Raw genomic sequence first — 23,158 nt, forward strand, 5'->3', positions numbered from 1 at the left:
CACACGAAGCAACGGACCTTGCAGAGTTTCTCAGTGCTGGCAAACCAACAGGATGATGGTTTCTAATTAACGATGGGAAAAAGGGAATGGCGAGAGAGAGATGGGAATCTGCGTGAGGGCGTCCGCGTGCCTGCGCACTTCAGGGGATGCAAAAAGATCATTTTAGAGCACCAAGAGTTCTTGATTTTTGCATTTCTTTTGGTCTCAAACCAACACGGCTACCACATACATCCCTGAATCGGAGTGCGAGTCTCAAATGAAAGCAGTATCTGTCTCTCTCGCATCAGGCCTTCGAGATGGCGGGAGACCTGAACAAATGTGGAAAGTGATTTCTTTGAGCAGGAGGTGGCAGGGCATGTTGAAATATTCGGGGGGTGGGGAAGGAAAGAAGGAAAGAAAACCTTATTTTGGAGAAGGAAATCCCTAATTCAGCTCCTCTGGAGGAAAATCCAGGGATCCTCTACCGGGAAAAGACCGGTGTGGCATGGCACAGTGTGCCGAGGAGAGGCGAGGACGACTCGGGGGGCCGTCTTCGATGAGGACAAGTCGTGGTGGGGATAAAAGTTAGAGAGGCTTTCCCACGCGAGACACGTTTCCGCGAAAGTCGCGTCTCTGACAGCCGGTGTGGCCGCCGGCCCGCGAGGCCCCTCCCCACACGACTGCGGTGCCTCCGAGGGAGCCGGGGAAACCAGCCCCTGCCTCTCGCAGCCCGGCCGCGGCGGAGCCCGCATCGGCGGCCCCGGGCGGGGGGAGGCCGGGCTGCCCGCCCCGGACGGCTCCGCACCCTCAGCGCAGGGGACCTAGCACCCGCCGGCGGGACGACGCGGCCCGGGAGGCCGCGACCCTGCCCCCGGAGCAGCCGGCCGGGATGGGGCCACTCCCCTCACGCTGCCCGTCCGCACTTACCGCCCGCAGCACCGGCTCCGGCTCCAGCGCGGCCGTTGAGAAGATGGCGGCGCCCGGCCCCTCCGCCCTCCTCGTAGGCGAGCGCGCAGCGCCCCCTGCCGGCCCCGCTGCAGCCACCGCCCACAGCGCGGCCCCCCTCGGCCGCCCGCGCCCGTGCGTCTCCTTGCACACGTGCGTGCGTGCGTGCGTGCGGAGTTGCGTGTGTATACGTGTGAGCGTATATCTGTATATGGATAGGCGTGTGTGTGATTCGTGTATGTGTAATAGAGCCATACACATACCGCATCCATGTGCACAGCTATGTACACTTACACACACTATCTAGCTATACCACTATATAGATAGATCTAGCTATACACCTACACAGATACAGATATAGATAAATAAAAAGCTATCGATCTATCTGTATGGTTACAGTAACTATATAGTTCTTTAATTCAGGATACAGAGAAACCTCCATATACAGTAACTGTATAGTGACATATGTTTGTGTGTAAATGTGCATGTATGTCTGTACAGGTTTTCCCCACTTTATGCGAGTCCTGCCAGGGCAAATGGGCTCTTATGCGATGACCCTTTTTTTAACCAGAAGTTTGTTACATCCAAGATAAATTCACTCTTAAATTGGCAATCGGTGCGGTGGAAGCCGGCAATCAGCTGCTTTGGCAGCGCATTGTGGGAGTGGCGCACACCGAAATTTGGTCTCCTGTGTGGCTCTGTGCTCCTCGCTCCTTGTCCGCAACGCGCGTTTCTGTAGCTGCCATCCCCATGAAGATAGTGCCCTGTGCTTGTGTGCACTGTCTGCTGTTGGCGAGTACCAAAATTGTCTTGCAGAAGTGGTAGAAATGGGTCTGGGGGTCAGTGCACTCAACATCTTGGAACATACCCTATTTGTTACATTATGAAGTGGGATCCCTTTATGCAAATTTGAGTCATGCACCTTTTTCCAGGAATGCTTGAACAGCATAGCGAGGGAAACCTGTATATAGATATGCATGTATACATCTCCATTACACATACACACACTATTTTTTTTTTTATCTGTTTATAGCTATATCTCTATAGCTATCCATCTATGGGGGTGTAGTTGTATATACATACATATACTTATAACTGTGTGTATATATCATGGTAGATACGTAAATGTGGGAGTTCTGGTTGTGCTAGGCCATATGTATGCCAAGCTATTGTAAGTTATGGTGCCGAAAAGCAGGAGGAGAGAAAAGGGACCTCATGACTGCTGGATGACCCTGGCAGGCCCATGCTTGCAGTGCTACCGCTGGTATGCCCTGCCCACCTGGGCACCACCCCATGGCCTATTTTCCTGCCACAACTTAAATGTTATTTTAGATTAGTTGAAGGTGCTGCTCAGTGCTTTCCTCTGGCTCCAGGTAGCTCAGCCAGTAGGTCTTCTGTGAGGCTCCACCACCCCTACACTGCATCCCTTTCCACTCAGGTGGTCCACTCTGGTCTTAGTGATATCTGGGATGGGCTGCTGGCGTTGCCCATTCTCCTGGCACACGGGCCTACACAGTCCCCTGTGGGAGCATGGTGATGTCTTCTTAGCTGACAAATGTGCACACTTAGTTTCATTATTAACTTGTGCACGTGGTATGGGCTACACCTAACACTTCAGTGCTCTGTGTTCAGCAAGGTGGGCTTCACTTGGCCCCCGCTGGCCTCCCCTTTGTGGATGTTCCCCAGGCAAGCTGGGGTCCTAGGCCAGCTGGCACCTGTCACAGGACGTGATCCCCAGGGATGGCCATGACACCCCTAGGGCTCCCCGACCATGCCAATCCTGCCCAACGGGCACTCCCTCTCACCTGCCACCTCTTGGAGTAACTTTAATAAATCGGGAGGCTGCCCTCAAGTTTGTTTGGGTATGGTCCTGATGGCCCCTACTGAACCCTGTAGGTTCTTGGACCCCTTTTGGGTCCCCCTCCAAAATGAAGGTCTCTGATTACCCTCAGCCTTACAGGTTAAATGTGTGGCTTCAAACTGTCCCTTTACCACACCCCAGGGCTTGCAGATGACATTGACACAGTGTCCCTCTGAGACTTTAGTTTCACTTGGCCTCGAGTCAGTACTGGGCTCTCCGCAGCCTTGTCTCTTTCTCTCCACACCCTTCGGCACCGGGGTCTGTGCACCCCAGATACTGCACCCACACTGGTGCTGGGGTCCCCACAATGTAGTGGGCCCCCTGGCCTATAACTGAATTCAAGCAGCTCAGCATATGCTCTATCCCTTTAAAAGAATCACTCTTCCCCAGCACTACAGGCCTTGTAGGCCAGGGTATCTGGTGAGGTCCTCAAGTCCCTTAATCTTACCAGAAGAAAATGGGCAGTCAGACCTCTTCCCCTGGCTTCCTCTAGGGAAGTTCCTTCCCCCTTAGCTGCTGGCACAGAACTGACTCTCATCCCAGCCCTGGGGTTTATATGGGCCCAGGGCCCTGCCTCGTCCAGTCAGCTGACCAGGTGCAGGGGCAGGTGCAGGCTAATTTGCTCGTTAGCCTCTTGCCATGGTAACCTACACCTGTGGGCTTCTGTCTGGCTCTCTGGGCTTTCTCCCCAGGCAGTTTCTGCTCTTAGAGGAGCAGGCACTTTACTGCCCTGCAACAGCACCAGGCCATTTACCCCAGTACTTCAGGCTACGTCCTATCACACTCTCAAGGATCCTCTGTGACTGCTGCTTTCCTACCTGGATTTGGGGTATGTACCCACTCAAACGCAGTGACTGTGGCTACAGGGATGCCAGATGGATTTTCTTTCCCAGCGGGCTCTACCAGTCCTTCTTGGGCTGGCCTCCTCCCATCCCAGCTGCCCAGAGGCTGCCTGTGCCATTCGTGCCACAGGCTGGCGAGCCCTACATGACAAAATCAAGGCTCAGTTCCCAAAGTTTGGGTATATACAATGTGGTGTCTTAATTTCTAACAATTGTGACTACAGGGACTAAAATATTTTTTGAAAAGCAGAAAAAAAGCACCACATCTGTCTTGAGAGCAGTCAGGCTGACTCTGATTCCCAAATAGCTTGGTCCACCTCTATTTCAGAGTTTGAAACAGAACAGGGAAGCAGTGAGTAGTTCCCTGGCCCAAGATTAATGGTCTCTCTAGTTACCTAACAGCATTAACAACAAACATGTCACTTGAAAATACTTCCCTTTGCAGATGGACTAGTACAATATTGGTAGATTAGCTATAGCAAGTAATTAGATTTCAAAAGATTACACTAGGAAATGTGAAACTATGTCCCGACATTTGTCTAGGTGTAGAAAAAAAATTATACTTGGCCGGATCCATCCTTTAATTTAATATTGATTGTGTTCAGTTCTTATGAAAATCAATTGAATTACCTGCATATAATCAAAAACAGAATTTACCCCACTGGCCTATGTATAAATTTGCACTGTTTTTTACAAATTTCTGTTAACACGTTCTCTCTTTTTTGCAGAAAACCTATTATCTCTATGTTATTGCCTTTTATTGATTAGAGGGCTGTTCCATTTGTCCTTAGGTTAGTTTGCTGACAAACATTTGTCCTGTATTTGTGTTTTGTCCCTGAATGGAGGTTTCTCTGTATCCTGAATTAAAGAACTTGTAATCCACATGAGGCAATACCTACTCCATTCTACATGTGAGTCTACCTATGCAGTGGGCAAAATGCGTCCCCAGTGAAGCACTGGCTATTCAGCATGCCGTACAGCAGTGGTTCCCAAACTTTTTTATACCATGGACTGGCACAGGAGTGGGACAGGGCACACGGAGCCGGCTGCCCCACTGCCCAGCACATGACTGCCGGCAGCAGAAACTGCTCACCTGAGCAGGCAGACAGGGGTCCAAGTGGGGGACTCGTGCCATGACCCGGCAGCTAGTTAGGAACCTCTGCCATACAACACCATGCAGACAGCACCAACTTTTACCTGTTATATTCTGGGTTGTGAGAGAATCGAGTGTATAAGAGTAGTGAGTTTTGTAGCACAAGAAAGAGAGAGACTTGGCACACCACAGTAGCTATCACATGCCAGGTTGGAAGTCCATCTGTTTCTTCCACTCCAGATCAGGGAAATAATTGATCTTAGGCACTTTTTTACCCACTGCAATTTATTTAAGCTTACTGCAAGAGACCTCACTGCAAGCTTACTGCAAGGAACATACTTATGCTCAAAACAAAGGCATATGGAAAGCTGCTGAAGAATTCATATGCTGTAGGTAAAGGGTTTTTGGCTGGGAATTGTTTAGGACAGCAGGTGTGTTTAGTTGTGTGTAGGTGGAGAATCGGATAACACACTGGGACAGAGAGGCAAGAAAGTGTCAGTAAGCTTGAACAGCATGTGCACAGCTCTGAGAGAAGTGTGGGTGTTTGGGGCAGGGGTTTTGGCTGAAAGAGCTCTGAAGCTGTGAACAGGGAAACAATCTCTGGTTGTTCCAGTCCTCTTGCATTCAGGATTGCAGAGCGATGTACATTTTTGTGCGTAAAAGGAACTGCATCAGATGCCTGACCCCATTACCACTTTCCTCTCCTACTTGGAATAAATTTTAAGAACCCAAATTTTGGCTCGGATCAAAGGGTAATACTGTTCTTTTCCTGATGGGAGTCTGGAGATATTACAGCTCATGTGTTTACAACAGCGGAAATGTTTCACAAAAAGATTTTAAATTGATGAAGAACCTATTTTCAAAAATAAGTCTATTTGCAAAAAAAAAGCAAAAAACAAATTTTTAGGTTTGGGGAAAAGTTTCCTGTGTTGCTTCTTTTTAAATAAACATCTTGGCAACACTTTATTAAAATCTTTTTTGAAAACAATTTTGTTTTAGCAAAATCTATATATTTTACCAAAATCAACTTAAATGAACATTTCGGAATAATGTGCGACATCTCCGAAAATGTTTTAAAAATTGGATTCTGCCAAATGGAGACAATTTTGATATTTCCACATTTTTTGCAAAATCATTTTATCATTTCTGACTGCTTTCATTAAAGTTAGGCTTTCAGCCTTCTCCGTATTGTTGCTTAAAGTCCATTACAAAAACAGGGTAATTTTGCTGAACTTATGTTTCCATATACAAAAGTCAAAAAACATATGTTCTGCTTTGTTATGAACTAAGGAAATAATCAAAAAGAACAAAAGTCAGGTTTTCATTCACTGAGTATATTTCTTTTTCATTACACCAAGGAGAAAAAATGAGCCCACTCTGGGTTTGTCTACATGTGCATTAGATGTGGAAGCAGATTACTTGGGAGTAAACTACTCCCAAGTAAATGCTCCCAGGCAGGCATCTACATGTGTAGAGAAGTGGGAGCAAACTGCTCTTGCTTCCTGGGGTCTTGCAATGGGCCCCTGCTGCTACCAGGGGTAGCTCCTGGGCAGAGCTGAGACATTGCTCCATGCCCTGTGCAGGGGCTGCCTGCTCCAGGGCAAGGACAATAACCTGCAGGGGAGGGGCAGGTCCCAGCCCCCTGCCCCAATCCATCGCTGGGGCAGCTAGCAGTGAGCCCCTACCTGGGTGGGAATTCACAGTGCTGGCCCCACAGCTGCAGAGCTGGCACTGAGAGATAAGGGCCTCCCAACACACTGCTCCCTGATTGTGATGCTGAAGTGAGGGTTGGTGATAAGGATCTCCCAGCCCCTGCTCCCTGATTGCAATCTCAGAGCAGAGAGCTTGGAGCTGCCCAGAGGCAGGGAGCAATTTCCCACTCCCTGGTGGCTGACATTTGCTCCTGGTCAGGTGTCTACATGAGTGCTACTGTGCAATAACTACTTGTGAGTAAATTTGCTATTTGTATTTTCAGGTAGCAGATTTACTTGTGATTAGTGAAGTTTACTGTGCAGTAAGCATGTGCACATGTAGCCACACATGCTCACTGTACAGCATGAATGACACGTGCCTCTTGAGGCTGGGGTGGGGCACATTGATTGCCCACAGGCAGTGGTGCCAGCGGCGGGGCCGTGTTGGCAACAAGCGGGGACCACCCGCAGGTGGCCGCAGTGGTGTTGGCATGGGGGCGGGCCAAGTGGGGACCGCCCACAAGTGACCGTGGCAGTGTTGGCAGTGGGGGAGGGCGAAGTGGTGACCACTCACAGGTGGTGATGCAGGTGGCAGCGGCCAGTTTTGGGGGGGGGGCTTGTGCCCCCCCATGCCCTCCCTATGTGTCACCTATGCTGTGCAGTAAACTATGCTACTTCACAGTAAAGTGTCTCATGAACCCTTTGAGGACAAAATAAATGTTGAGCTCTCTGCAATAAAAGAGTTCTTAAAAGGATTAAAAATGTGACAATGAGAAAGATAAAAGCTCTTTGTGCTCATTATTTTCTTTTATTAATCACAAACTAGTCCCAACTAATTTCCAAATCAATGGAATTATCACAACAATTAGGAGCATGCTCAGGAATTGAGAATATTTTACCAGAACAGAAGTCTTACTTTGTGATGGAATGGACTATAAAATTGTCTCTTCTGCAACCCCTTTTAGTTGGGCTGATTAAGCATTCAGGGTCTTCAGTTATGAGAAGGACAGAAATGAGTATTCCTGTGATGGTGTCCTGTTTGTTTGCAGTGTTCAAGAAGTCCTGTTCCTCTGAACTCAGTAGGGATAAAACAACAGGAGGCAATTTTCCTTTATCATGAGCTTGTCTCCCCAGGCAGCACTCTGCCCAAAAGGCTCTCTCTCAAGGTCACAGTGGGTGCATCTATATCTGCAATTAATGCAATGCGGAAAACTCTGGAGCTATTCATGCTGGAGTCAACTGTTCCCAGGCGCAATGTCTACATGTGCACCCATGTAGACAGCAGCAATCTGAGCCAGGTTTCTGGCTGGCTGGGCTGACTGGGCACAATTAACATGCCCAATCAGTGTTTACACGTACATTTTGGCACAGTAAAGTACTCTGCCATAAGATAGTACTGTCCCAATAGTAGTATGACAGAGTTAATTAGTTTACTGTGCCCTAATACCTGTGTACGTGTAGACTATGATGCATTAGCGTGGAGCTTATTAAATTAGTCAACTCTGTAGTAAGGCCCACGTATAGATGCACCCACTGTGGGTGTTTCTCTGGCAGCAATCTGGGTTTTTGTGATTCTTTCTCTGCCTGCTTCTGAGACAGGTTATGTTGACTCCCGACTTAACTCAAGTTCTTACCCAGGGTTTAGCCAACCTTCTAGCACTCACAAAACTCTTTAAATCTGTGTTGAACTTGTATTTGCTTGGTCAGATAGGATACGGCTTAGAGCTAGGGTTCTGCTTTAACATGGCTCCTAATACTACTACTGATACTCTGCTACATGCATGCAGCAGTATCATCCGCTGATATTTGAGACACTCCTCCAATGTATTTCTGCAGCTTTCTATGGCTGTTTTTCCGGGTCTTCTACCTACTTCATTCACTTTCTGTCTCCAGAAGCTACTTGCCAGCCACACACACGTGAGGAACACTTAAACCCTTCTGCCTACTCCATTTCTGTGCAGCTCATCTCATCCACACAGAACAAGAAGGTGCTGTCTGGGTGTGAGACACTCAACCGGGGTGGCTGCAGGCTGGCCAAAGGATCACACAGCAAAATTCTGCTTTCCCTTCGGTGGGAGTAGCATGTCACCCCAGTAAGGAGCTTGCACCCAAAATCAACACCAGCATGATGCTGGTTTTGTAGTGTTGAGGCATCTTTAAAAAACCTTGAATGCCTACTGCAAGACAAAGGATATCTGCAGCAACTATTCACCGAACTGCTCCTAGTATGAGGAGTTGGACCACTTTTCAACGTTTCCCTCGAGTAGAGAAGCACAGTCATGCATGACATGGTGAAAGCCCATAGCCCTAGGCATTGGTAGAAGCAGAGGAACAGAAAAAGGCCTCACAACCAGATCAGGTGCCTACAACAGACCACACGGTTGAATGGACACCTCTCGTCTGAGGAACTGTTCAGACGTGAGCTTGTGGAGAAAAACAGCAACACCACCGGAGCCAAGTCAGTGGCTCTCAACATCTTTGTTGTTATTAAAGAAGAAATCGCAGCATTAGTGGGAGGATTTCCCAGGTTATAACGAATACAATTATTCTTGCGGAGGATACAGAGCTGCCACAGGTTCAGATGAAGGCAGAAGTGACAGAATTTTACCGACCCAGTTTATTTCCCACCTCCTGTACTGGATGACCTATGAGAGACTTCAAATCAAGGGGAAAAATTAAACATGTAACTTAACGGTTTATTTCAGTTCTATTTTAAGTCCCGGGAAAAAAAATCAAATCTGGTATTATAGGCTTAGCAGGCATGAGTGCATGTGTCCCTGTTCCTTTCAATTTAATACGTTTTCATACTGGTACTAGCATTACAGATTTGTCGTAGAGAGCCCGGATTGTAAGCCACAGTGGCTGTAATACTGAAAAAGTCCCTCAGTGACGGTAGTAAGTTTTTTTATCTCTGTGCTCCACATTCACTGCATGTTGACTGTAGATTTGGAGAGCAAGAGAAGTCTACTGTGAGAAGGCTCTGCCCTTTGCTTAATTCTGTTGCTGGTTGCTTGTTTTTTCCCCCCATCTGGGCTGGGAAGGCCCAAGAATTTTTCATACCGGAAAAAGTCAAGGCAGTGGCTGACATATTTGTATAGGGCAAACTTCCCACAGGTACCCCTGTACCTTACTTAACCCTCTCCGTTCATTGATTTGCTAATCAGCCAGCAGGCAATAAAAGCTATACTTCACATAGGTAGAAGATCTTTCACAGACATGGAAAAGTTGCCTCTTTCAGTCAGGGATCTCCAGCACATTAATATTGTAGGAGGAAATTTTAATTGATACCTTATAATTTTATGCACACCATCGATGTCTGGAAAATAAGACTGCTTTTTTTTCTTTTGGTTTCTTGTTTTATTAAATGATTGAAGAAATCAGAGGAAGTTTTTCTTTGTGTTATCCGAGGGTGAGCCTTGGTAGAAGCCTCAAATTTCCTAGGATAACCCCTCTGGATGTAGACAAGGAATCTGAAAGGCAGCTTTTGTAACTGCTATATCCTGATGCCTTGAATGCTGCATTCTGGAAGATATGTGTATAAGCATTGATTATTGAGGTCTGTGCTCTGTGAAAATTATTCAATAGCAGTCTTAAATTGTAAGTATGAAATATAGTGTCTGTGGCAGGTTGTAAAGCTAAGAATCATTTGGTCAAATGGCAAATAGTCAACAAGAGTGTCTTCTTAAAACACAGGACACTTCCCCTTGTAAAGTATAACAGTTGGGTATAAACATTATCTTTTTCTCAAGAGAACAAACTGTAGAACAGAAAAGGCAAAAATATTACAAGGCTCTTGCATTTACAGGCAAAGAGGGCTGTAGGGATACATTATCAGAGCCATAAACTATGACATAAAGCATTTTCCTTTGCAAGAAAAGGCATCTAACTTAAACTTGCTCAAAAACTGGTAAAGAATGTCCTAACAAAGGTATTTTCTTCTAGAAAAATGCTGAAGCCTTCAAACTTAAAGGACAGTTTTTATCACTGATGCTCAATAGGCTGAAAGTTTCCTTTCTACCTTACAGCACCCTATAAAGCTACCACTATCTGAAGTAGAATTAAAATCTGATCTGCTCCTGGTCAGGCATCTACACATGCCTTACTGCGCAGTAATTACTTGTTAGTTAATTTGCTATTTGTATTTGCCGGTGCCAAGTAGAGCAAATTACTGTGCAATAAGGGTCTGCACGTGTAGATGGTGATGCTTACTATGAAGTAATTTGCACAGTAAAGCATCTTGTGAAGATATGCCTACTGTCAGGTGTATAATCCCTGTCTAAATCCCTACCAAACACAGCTTCCATTTACAAGTTGGACAATTAATTTATCTAGGCATTGTCTGTAGCTTGACTTTTGATAAGCTAAAATGCTTCTGTAAGAGAATTATGTGAAAGAGGGTTTAATTAGTGTTCCCATCTTTTCTATTTTGCAGCAGATCCATGAACATCATAATGAAGAAAAGGTTAAGAACAGGGATGAGATCACCCCCAAACCTGGTTAGGAATGCTTAAAAATTCCTGTGGGGTTCAGATTCAGAAAACCCAAACTGTGCTTAAAACTGGACCTTGATTCTGTAATGTAGGGGTGGCCAGCCTATGGCACAAGTGGGGAGAGAGAGAGAGAGAGAGAGAAGACAGACAGCCTAGTAGCAGATAGGTCAGGAAACAAGGTTACACCTGAACTGTAGGTGGATTTGAGGGGCCTGAGGCAGCAACAATACATGAGCCCTCAGCCCATTCCAGTTATACAGGATACATTGACGTATTGGCAGATTAAACAAAACAAAGCAAAATGATACGATACATTACATATGAGATGAGTGATCCTTTGCCAGTGATGTTGCTGGACAGGCTAAATCAGCATCAAGCACGGGGCTTTCTTGTCCTTGTCTATGGTTGATCAACATCTTTGATCCCAGTCAGTTCCCACTGTATTCCAAACCGTTTCCTCTTTATATACCTTCCTTCTTTATTCAGACCATGTGACAACACTTTTTTTCTTCACTTCTTATTTTATAACTCAATAGCCCCCCTCTCAGCTTGTCAGCTTTGGCCACAGTATGACTTTAACCATTTGTTTTTCACATACTTCTCTCCTTCAATATGTTTTCCCCCCCTTCCCTGTTGTGGTAAGTCCAGACACATCTTGTTTTTAGTCTATGCACAATGCTGACTTAAGCTCCACTATTCATCAATGTAGCTATTTATGTTATATTATTGTCTGAAGCTTGTCGTCCTACAGTTGACAAATAGTTTCTGTGATAGATAATTATTCTTATATTGTTTCATAATCTTAAAGGGTTACTTGAAGGTTACTTTTTTTGCAAAGGCAGCAGCAAAAGGCAGGTTCTCTCAGAAGTGTCTGGGCTTTGATATATCTTCTAGGAGCCTAGGGTTACTTGTAAAGTGAGGGGCATAGGCTACAGCAGAAAACAGAGCAGGAGATCAGACAGGCAGCACAGGACAGGGAGCAGAAAACAGAGCAGCAGCTTGGTTAAAGGAAGAAGATTGGAGTGGCATTTAAGAAGGGTATGAAGCTAATACGTGGCATGCTTGAGGCTGGTCCCCACAGGTATAAGGAATTAATGTTTAGCTGGGAAAGGATCTCCTTTCTTTACATAGCTTAATAGCTCTTGTCTGCACTAGCCAATGGTTAGAATTCTGTATTTCAACTTTCCAGGCTGCAATGGCCAAAGGGAGACCCATTCTGATGGTAAATAAGGAAGCTTTCTATATTAGTAATATACTACGATTGTAAACCTGCCAAATGACCTGACAGCAGAGACAACATTAGGGCCAGACAACTGGGACAACAGCCTGGTAGGGACTCAGGCCTTTGGACACCATTTGGTGGAGACAGTGCAAGTAATTGTGAATGGAGGAAGACACAGGCCCACATCTTAGATTCTGCTCAAGGCCCCCACAAGTCTAATATCAGCTCTGCCTGGTAGGAAAAGCAGACACAGTCATCAAAGTGTTTTCCCAGCCACATGAACTTGATTAGGATCCCAGCCTTCTAAAAAGCAACTCTTGATGCCTTTTTTTCAGTAACTTCTACACAAATAGAGGCAAAAATTAACCTGGTGTCTACCTCCCAAACCAGGTAGCATCCCTGCATTTTGTAACAATAATGTATAAAAATGGTTTAACTGACAGAATTGATCTGATCTGGCCTTTCCTTTCCTGACCTTTTAACACTTTTTATTTGCTTCATTTCCCTTCACATACAAACCTGCCAGCAGTTATTCGGTAAATCAAGAGTAAGTGCTTACTCTGTTTATGAAATGAACTAATTCAAGAACATCAGAGTCCTATCAGTCATTCTATTTCTTTGCTGGATCGTATCAGGAATCCTGCATCCTTCTAGCTGAGGTTCAGGTAATGCAGCTTTGTTGGTAAAGCATAGATTTAAAGTAAGAAAATGATGGCAAAAGCTTAAACTAAAGAGTTTCCTACTGCTATCCAACTGTTACCATAGTGCCTAATAAGGGCTTTTCCCTTAGTATAGTCAACAGAGAACATTTAGATTGCTGCATTATTCATGGCTTGAATATAGGCAGGAGGCACAGTAGGTGACTCAAAACTGCAGTGTGACATCAAGTAGAACTGTGGATTTGCTCTCTCTGCAGTGTTTTGTTTTATCTAAATATTTGGGAAACTAAATGTCAGTTTCTTAAAATATCAGAAGGAAATAAAAAACAAATCTTTCATTTGTTTCAGAGAATTACCGTTTTGATTGAAAAAGAAATATTTCTTTCTCTATTGGATCAGAGAATAACTTCCTAACTCTTAGCTAGGGTCTGTGATTAATTTACATGCATCCTAGGGTGCCCACGATATCTCAAAGCACACAAATGCCTCATGAGGAGTTAAGGAATAAACCATAATAGTTCCCCTGGAGGATTAAAAGACACAGCTCACTTTTGAGCCCAGCAGTTTGTCATACTTCCAGTAATGGCAGTTTCTGCTGCTGATCTGCACTATGCGAGCAAGCACAAACAAAGTTAAATAGGATTGTGAAAGCTGGGATGTGAGAATGATTTTGCATACCTAATACATTCATTTTGAGATGCATAGGTATGTTGTTACATATTAAAGCATTTTGCTTTGCTAGTAGATCTTGACATATTGCAACATCAGAATATATATATATCTAAAAAAATAGGTACAATTCATCTTTATTGTGTATAACATCTTACACACAAATTGTAATTCACAGTGCTTTATAGAATAATAAGATACAATTGCAGAGTTCATAAATATTAGCTGAAGGTGCAAAAATGCAGATGTATAGGACACGAAGAAATGAAATGTCATATATCATTGTCAGTTGTCTACAAGAGAAATAAAAGAAGGCTGTATCAGATGGAAAAAGCAGCGGAAGACCTGCAGAGCTGGGAATGCGCGAAGGACTGGATGACTCATGGGTGATAAGCAGAGAGAACAGAAGGTCCTCAAAAGGGCCTGGACCAAGGTTTGCATCAAATTTTTCAAAGAAGAGAGGCAATTTTAACAGCATTCATAAATAAACGAGAATCAACATTTCTTTGAGGGTGCAGTGGTATGTGACATATGTACGAAGATGGACAGAAGTATTTGGCACATTTTGGAATCTGGAGAGCTGTCTTGGGAATGTGATAGAGAAGGGAATTGCAACGATCAGAGTGGGCACGTCCCTGTGAGCATACATGTGCAGGGGTATGGTTCCTATGAGACAAATAGCAGAGGCTTATATTTTTGCTGCTGCTGTTTGTCCCTGCACATGCTCTGGTGTGTAGCAAATTGCCCTGGGTGGGGTAAGGGAGGCCCCAGCAGCCTTGCCTGGGGTCCTGGGGGCTTCCTGGGGTAGCAGTGGTACCGAGCCATCCACTTGGAGCCTGGTCAGCAGTCAGAGCATGACTGGCTGGTCAGGCTCCCTTTCTGGCAGTGCATGCTGCTGCCATGTGCACCATGCTGTTTTTTTCAGTGGTGGTATTTTTAACCTCAGGATCTCTCAGTGTGAAGAAAAACCCACCACAGTGCAAATTAGACAAATGGCAATGGGTGCATGTGCACCGTGTGTGGTTTGTGGCACCCCAACTGCTTTGAGGTGCTCCAAACCACATGTGAGTGGTAGTGATATTATAGATGAGTATTCTGGCACTGGTAATGGGGTTATAAAGCACATTTGTAGACAAAAAAGACGGAAAAGCAGAAGTCAATTATACAAAGCATACAGGCAGAAGTGACAAAGGAGAAGGAAAGAGCAATGATTATAAACTGAACCACACCACTTCTCCATGCACTTGCCCTGCTTTCGTAACAAAGGTATTCCAGTGAGTCACAAGCTTCTTGATACTGTCCTCAAAGCTTTTTGGTTTCTGTGACAGCCACTTCTGCACTGTGAGCTACATTTCTGCGTCACTGGCAAATCTGTGTCCATAAAGAGCCTCCTTCAATGGTCCAAACAGGTGATAATCATTTGACCCTGGATCAGGACTAGCGTAGTAGATGTGGTGAGATTTCAAAGCCCAGTCCATGTAATCTCAACAATCAATCATGCACTTTGCAACCTTGCAATTGTCAAACTGGAGAGGAACATTTTGCTTGAGCTTTCTGGTTTTGTCCCAATAGCTGGTTGCAGGTGGTTTGAGAGAATGTGGCAGTAGGTGTTGTTGTTGATTGTGACCCCGTGCTCCCTGAAGTGGTCTCATGCATTCCCAAAACAGAATGAGCAAGACCTTGCCAGAGGATGCTTAAGTGCAGAATCTTTTGGGCAATGTGCCTTTCCACTGCTCTGCCTTTTGCTTTTGGGATTGAAATGGTGGACCCAGGTCTTATTCCCCATGCTGATATGTAGGAGGAATCCTCACCTTCATCCCATACCTGTTGCAGAAGCTGGGTACACATTTCCACATGTTGTTTATGTCTATTGCTTTGGCACCCAATGGGCATGCACTTTCTAGCAATTTAGGGGCTCATGCAAAATGGGGTGGATACTGCCAGCACTTTTGCCTACTTCTGCCACTACTTCAGGAATGGTCACTTGCCCATTCACGTGCACAGTGGCATTAACCTTGGTAATGTTGTCCTTCAGTGTGACTGTGTTGGGTCATCCTGCCCAGGGTACATCCACTACAGATGTGCAGCTCTTTTTTAACTTTTCCACTTTCTCACAGACCTTCCATTGAACCATACAGTTCAAATCATATTGTGATATAATCCTACAGTGAATTTCACTAGGTGGCATGCCTTCAACACACAAAAACAGATGAACGCTGGTCTCCTCTGGTGCACACTAACACCTATGCAGCCATGTTGTTTACGTGCTCACTAGCATTACACACATGTCCGATATGAAATAATGGGTGTGTCTGACAATGCTGCTATCGTTGTTCTCTGTTGCTGTGTAGTTTCCCACTTTGTTGCAAACATACAGCATTGGCAGCATATTGCCATTAGTTTCTGAAACATCCTCATATATCTCTCTCGGTCTAACGATTACATTTGAAAAAAAACAAACAACTGACTTTATGTGGCTTTATAAAGAAAACTACATAATTATGAGGATGAGCTATTCTTAACTCCTGTTCATTCAACATTATACCGAAAAAATTGGGAATCTTACAAATTAGACCCTTATTTATTCTAAAATATTTTGTCATCTACAGAAGCTGTGGAAACAAGTTTTATCCTACAAGCCTTGAAAAGTGCTTGACTTTTTTCCTTATACTTTATTATGTTCTGTATTTTGTGCAAGAGCATTAAAAAACAGATAAGAATTCGACTCCAATTTAACAAAAGACTCTTAATTTTTGAAGAATTCATGAATGAAACGTAAGACTGCAGTAAACTAAAAACTCTAAATAACGCTGTTCATTAACATATTACAAAACTATTTATAAAGGATAATAAAGAGAAATGTATAAGGAGCTGATCCTACAAATCCTTGAAAGAGGAACTGTATTTATATCTTCTCAGTGGGAATTTCAGTCTGTAAATTACTTGCCTATAAATCCCTTACGAATCATTTACTAAGTATTGACCACAATGAATAATTCTAGCACATCAGCAACCAGAGCAAATGCATTTCTTGTATTTTAAGGGTTGTATATGTCATCTTAGCTGTGCTATTTGGTCAGTAGATTGAAGAGCACAGGCTCTTCTAGTAAATGCGTTTCAGTAGTCTTGATTTGTTAAAATGGTTTGATGAATCATTGATAACAATTTGTGTTCAGATATAACCATTCCAAAAGAATTTAATAAGCCATTTGACGAAAAGTCCAATCCTTGAAATAAATCTCTTGTAGTGGTTATTGATATCTTCACTCTTCTGCTATTTATATGCAAGAGTCTTGTAAGATTTGTAGAATCAGATTTTTTCTGCTTAAACATCAGGATGAAACTTTATAAAACATAATGTCATTCTTACCCCTCCAGAGGTATATCCAGTTTTCAATTACTACATATTTCTAAAAGTTAAGTTTTCAAAATACTGATAAGTGCCTGGTAGGCAAAGCACTTAAACAGGGCAAAAAATCTAATTCTTACTGAAATCAATTAAAGATATGCCTCTAACCTCCTTACATGCTTTTGGTACTGTGAAGCACAGAAATGATGCATTACCTAACCATTGTGTACAATAAATACATTTGTCACTGAAAGTCAGATAGCTTTCTACAGTCACCTAAAAGAAGTTAACAGCAATGAGTAAGAGAGGAAAAAGGATATTTCAAGGAACATTCCTGGGGTACTTCACTTGATACAGGTTGCCAAGGAGACTAAGACATGGTTGTCCTAAACTAAAGGCAAGTTTATTGAACCCTAGCAAATACAATCCTAATTAAAATTGAAGTAGCAGTTTAAAAATTTTAGGTTTGTAGCTAGTCAAAGCAAATGCTCACCACCCTGAAATGTTGCAAATGCAGCTTCACTGGTTGAACAGGCCGTGAAGTCTTGTCCGGGGTTCCTGGCCCGCACGTCTGATGTCAAGACAGGATCTTGGCTTGATGACAGGATCTCTTTAGGCTTTCTTCGGGAGCGTTCCAAAGAGTACGCTCTCTCCCCTCTCCTTGTATACCATGTAACTTGCATTTCTTAATATATAGCATCAATGGAAGCCTTCCTCCTAATGCATATTAATAATCTTGCTTCTGTTTGCCAAATATGGTTACCTTTAACCGGAATTTTCTATTCTGAGGTAATCTTTTCATTCTTAGGTGGGGGTAGGTTTTGGTCTGACTGTTCCTCTTTTGCCCTGGTTATATTGATTCAATTTAGTTAGCCTGATTTGTTTTAAGTCAGGGATAGTCTTTTTCCATTCGCTCCTTTTGCTGGGTACCAGTCTTGACCACAATTCAAGCTCAGTATGCAGCTTGAGCTGAGCCCAAGGGTCACACCAGGCCTGAAGGCCTCTGGGTCCCAGCAATTCCCCCCTTTGACAACTCCCCTGTCGAGAGCCTATCGCACCAATGTACCTCGTCTTTGTGGAGCGTACACCTCTTTGTTCCTCCAATATAAGGACTCGTAGTGGGGGTCTAGTAGAGGTTAACAAAACCTCTGTGAAACCGATAAGCTTGGTAGTATGCCCAGTCAGTTAAAACAACAACAATGACAACAGCAATTTGGGTTATGTCCACAATGGAGTGAAGCATTAGATTTAAGACTCCTTGGGCAGTAGGGTTGCATCTCAGCAAAACTGCCCACTGAGAATGTCTTGGGACTTTTTCCATTACCTGCAAAACTTTTTATTATTATGTTTAATCTGTACTATTTTCATGATTGTGTTATTTAATACAATTTACCATGGCATGCACATCAGGATGAGACAAAACTTGTTTTAACGTTGGCAAATTTAAACCTAACTCAATTGGAGTAATGGTTTTATAAACCCATGGTCTAGCCTGGATACTGTGACAGTCAACAAGGCACGAAGTATTAAAAATTACAGCTTTTGGTAGATGAAACATTACAAAAAACTTTGGTTAATGGAAAATGCCATTAAATGCAATCAAATTTGATCAACCATTACATAGGGAGGGTGTGTTTGTATACAAACACACCCTTTTTCAGCATGAACTACTGTAGAATGATTTTCACTAGTCGTGACAAAAACACATTGTTGTACATCATGTTGCTCATATAGATTATGACGGGGCGGGCAATTATTTTGGGCGGAGGGTCACTTACTGAGTATTGGCAAGCCATCGAAGGCTGCATGATGGTCAGCCAGGGGCAGATAAATATTAATTTTCTAAATTTTTTAAGGGGCCCGCGGGCCGGATAGAATGGCCTGGCAGGCCGCATCCGACCCCCAGGTCACATTTTGCCCGCCCCTGGGTTATGATCTTTACACACACTTTCCACATCATGAGTCAGGCACACTTTCATGTTAATTGTTTTCCATGCACCCACTCTTTATATGTCCACTCGTGATGGTATTGTGGATATATGACAAATCCCTCACTAACCTGACCCACCGACACCAATGGGTATATGGTAATTTGAGAATTAGCACCAACAGTGACTATATAAGCAACAATTCATTGTGCTTCCTCATAGACAAAAGAGATCAACGTCCACCAAACAGAAATGTCCCTTTCTACCACAGAGGTGTGATCCCACACAGTTTTCTTCAGTGCGATAGGAAGGTGACCCTGAAAGCCTGAACAAAATATTTGTATAACTATACTTTGACTTAGGACCTGTGCCTGGATGCAACCTACTGGCAGGGAGACATTGTATCAAAGTAGTGTGTCAATGGCAGTGATCATCACTTGATTATCCTCTGTAACATGGGTAAAATGTCTCCCTAGGTGGGATAATGATCCAACAAAGGGCCTTCTAATCTTTTATACTTCAGCAGTAGTGTAGCTCAATTTGTTTGCCAAAATGTTGATATTGGCACGATCTATAAAACAGCTACTCCAAGTCCTGCTCTAGCAACTGCGGTCAATAGCACATCACACTTTGTTCATATGTGGACTTGGGCATTACTAGTGTTATCGGGATTGTGTAATACCACCCATTTCCTCTTGTGCTTTCCTGCCACGACTTTGATCTTATGAGGGGAGGAAAGAGGGAAAGAGATTGGTATGAAGTTAATCGGTACTCACAGAATAACTTTCCCCGACACATTAAGTCACTCCGTGTATTTTTTTTATTCTTTTACAGTGGCCCGAGCTGCAGGCAACAGCCTCCTCAACTTTCTCCCAGAACTGCTCGTCAGCTCTGGAGAGGATCCCCACCCTTGGGAACCTCAAGGTAAGTCCCCACCAGTGCTCTGCGGTGTTAATTAACTCATTAGTGAATGTGGCTACAGTCTCTTTGCCCTGTTACTGGGGTAAGACCCCGGGCAACCTTTCTTCTCGGTTACCCTTCCAGGTTTGGCTGGGGCTGGTCAGTATTGCCTGTGCTCAGCCTCCCTCATGTTACCAAGACTTTCCCCAGTTTTCTCTTTTTTTCCTGCGCCGCCACTCCCTGACCGTAATTGATCGGTTTGTGGCTGCGTTCATTAAGCCCTGCTTCCCGATTCCCTCCTTGGGGTTGGTTTCAAGGCCTCGCAGTTCATCAGCCAAAGAAAGATAAAATAAAGAGCTCCCCCCTTTGATGGGGAAGTTGTTGTAGCCTTCAATTAAAGCTAGCCATTTAATAGTTTCACTTTTTGCCATTTTTATCCCAAACACAAAATGATAGGATAGATAGCTTATAGTCAGGGTACCAGCAGCCCTTAATGAATGAACATTGACAGGAGTTGGTAATTTTTCAATCACTTCTACCCACTAGGCACCTGGAGTTCGACCATGCCATTGATTCCCAAATATATTACCCCCTGCTGTACTAGTTGAGCTTTGTCTGCCAACTTTAAATCCTGCATCTTGAATAATTTATAATATTACACAGATGACTTTATAAAATTCTTGCATGGGTCCATGAATTAAAACATTATCTACATAGGATATAACTGCAGTTTAGTACTGATCAGGCAACTCTTTCCAAATTTCAGCTTATCCTTTGTTCAGTCCCAAGGCAACCCCAAAACCTGATTTATTTTAAAGGCTGCACACTGGTGCCCCTGAAGAATTACATGTAGATTAATTATTTTTTGCTTCCCTGTAAAAGTAAGTGTCTTGGTTTGGTAAAGGAATTTTGGTTTCCTTCTCATTGAATCCTTTAATACTATATTTGCCTTCCAGAATTGGAAAGGGGAGGACTCATTACTTGTAAGAAAAGAAGCACCTGTACTTACTAACATATCTTGCCCAGGGGTTTTTGTTTTCCCCCCCCCCCCTTTTCATATTGTAACAAGCATTTTACTAACTCAGCTGTTGGAAGCACATGGATTTTTCCTTTTGTGGAATGTTCCATGGGAAATGCATTTTAACCTGCAAAACAAAATTAAGAAACTGCCAAGGCAGATGCCTTACTAAAAAGCTGGTTATTATTATTATTAGGGTTTTGCCCCCATTTCAAGGCTTTGATTGTGAGGTGTGGACCTATTTCAATTTGATTTCCTTGCCCTTTGACTGTATTTTAATTTGATATACAGTAGGACTAGCCTTATTTACAATTATGGCAGGTCCAGCTCTGATGGAGCACAATACATGGGTTTTTTCCCCAGTAAGCCTGGTACATGACCAGGTCACCAACTTTCCATTTGACAGGTTTTCAAGTGGCCCAAAAGGTCTGTCCATTTGACTACATTTTACCTTTAAAGCTTGGGCATCTGTATTTTTTTCTGCCAGTCATGGTTTAGTAGGGAGTAATTTCATGGGCAACTGTTTTTGTTGCAAAGCCCTAAAAATCAAAGGCTATTTTACATTTCAATCTTTGCCTCGTTGGCTTACTACTTTTCTTAGAAAGAATTTTTAAAGTGTGGTTTGCCCCTTTCACTTGTCCTGGCCACAGGAGCCCCCCCTCGGTTGGCAGCAAGGGACCCCCCGGTTGCTGACTGTCCACTGGGGGTGGTAAGTCAGCCCCCAACTCAGGAGGCACTAGTCACCCATGGACTGAGAGGTGGCTGACTGGTCTGTAGTTCCCCAGATCCTTCTTCTGCCCTTTCTTAAAGATGAGCACTATATTTGCCTTCTAATTGTCTGGAACCTCTCCCAATCCTTGTGAGTTTTCTAAGATGATGGCCAGTAGCTCTACAATCATATCAACCAGCTCCCTCAGCACCCTTGTGTGCATCGCGTCTAGCCCCATGGACTTGTACAAGTCCAGCTTTTCTAATTAGGTCCCAACTTGTTCTTTCACCACTGTTGGCCACTCACCTTCTCCTCTAACTTTGTTGCCAGATGCAGCAGTCTGGGAGCTGACCTTGTCTATAAAGACGGAGGTAAAAAAGATATTAAGTACTTCAGCCTTTTCCGCATCATCTGCCACTAGGTTGAATCCCTCAGTCGGTAGGGGACCCACGCTTTCCCTGACCTTCCTCTTGGGGCTGACATACTTGTAGAAACCCTTCATGTCCTTGCTAGCTGCAACTCCAATTACACATTGGCCTTCCTGTTTTCATCCCTGCAAACCCAAGCAATACCCTTATACTCCTCCCTAGTTGTTTGTCCAAGTTTCCACTCCTTGTAAGCTTCCTCTTTGCGTTTTAGCTCACTGAAGAGTTCCCTGCTAAGCCAAGGTGTTCTTTTGCCATGCTTACTTAGTCCTTCCTGCACATTGGGTTCCTGTACCTTCGAGTGTCTTTAAAGTACAACCAGCTCTCCTGGACTCCTTTCCCCATCAGACTGGCCTCCCAGGGATCCTGCCCATTCATTCCTGAAGCGAGTCAAAGTTTGCGTTTTTGAAGTCCAGGGTCCATACACTGCTACTCTCCTTCCTTCCTTTCCTCAAGCTACTCAACTTAGTCATCTCGTGGTTGCTGCTGCCCAAGTTGCCATCCACTTTTACATCCCTCACCAATTCTTCTGCGTTTATAGGTCAAGAACAGCACAGCCCCTAGCTGGCCTCTTCAGCACTTGCACCAGGACATTGTTCTCAACACTCTCCAAGAATTTCTTGAACTGCCTGCACACTGCTGTATTGCACACCCACCAGGGGTCAGTGTGATTGAAGACCCCCATGAAAACCAGGGTCCATGATTGGGAAACTTCTGCTAGCTGTCTGAAGCAAGTGTAACCCAGGCAGTACTCCTTCTCCAATTGAAGGGATCAAAGCAGGTTCACAAGCGCTGTGGGAGGTGTAGGGACTCTCCTCCCCCCCGTAGAGGAGAGCCAGACCACCCATGGGGACGTGACCATATACCTTTTAATACTGGCAACATAACAGGCATAAATCAGAGGGCATAGTAGACACTACAATGCCCCAAGGGGGCAGGATTCAACAAAGGTTAGACACTTACAATCACTGACAAAAAAACCCAGGGTTAACAAAATATAAAAACACGAACAGCAGAACAAACAGTATGGGTCAGTGAAATATAAAAAAGGCACAAAATGCAAAGTGTCAAATGACAAGGAAATATAGGACCTTGGTACCTGGAGTGGGAGAAAGGAGGGGAAAAAAATACAATGGCTTCTTTCCACTGCAAGAAGATGTGCTTCTTGTTATCTCACTTACCCCAAATCACCTCAGCTAGGACTTAAACCCAGATCTCCCATGTGGCGGGCAGGAATACTGCCACCACTGGTGGCACTGCTCCAGCCTGCTAGGGGTCTTGACCTTTTCGGAGCCACGGCTTCACGTTGAGCTGCCTGGCCTCTGACTGGAGGAGCTGGAAGCAGAGCTGGGAACCCCTCAGGTCACTGCTCAGATCC

At 44.2% G+C, this 23,158-nt stretch overlaps 1 protein-coding gene across 4 annotated transcripts in view; it reads right to left on the reverse strand.

Moving 5' to 3' along the window:
• The window catches only part of XIAP (X-linked inhibitor of apoptosis), a 36,966-nt gene extending 36,005 nt beyond the window's left edge, over positions 1–961 (reverse strand). Inside the window, exon 1 of one of the 4 annotated variants that reach the window (XM_019540178.1) lies at positions 907–961. The gene's annotated coding sequence lies outside the window, so the exon portion shown is untranslated. Of the gene's footprint in view, positions 1–17; positions 380–401; positions 426–906 lie in introns of those variants that run through there. The other 3 variants (XM_019540180.1, XM_019540179.1, XM_019540177.1) reach the window with 3 other exon arrangements.
• Between the last annotated feature and the right edge of the window lie 22,197 nt (positions 962–23,158).

This window comes from Crocodylus porosus, unplaced genomic scaffold (assembly GCF_001723895.1).
Source record: "Crocodylus porosus isolate Cpor-Errol unplaced genomic scaffold, CroPor_comp1, whole genome shotgun sequence".
NCBI classification, from domain to species: domain Eukaryota; kingdom Metazoa; phylum Chordata; order Crocodylia; family Crocodylidae; genus Crocodylus; species Crocodylus porosus.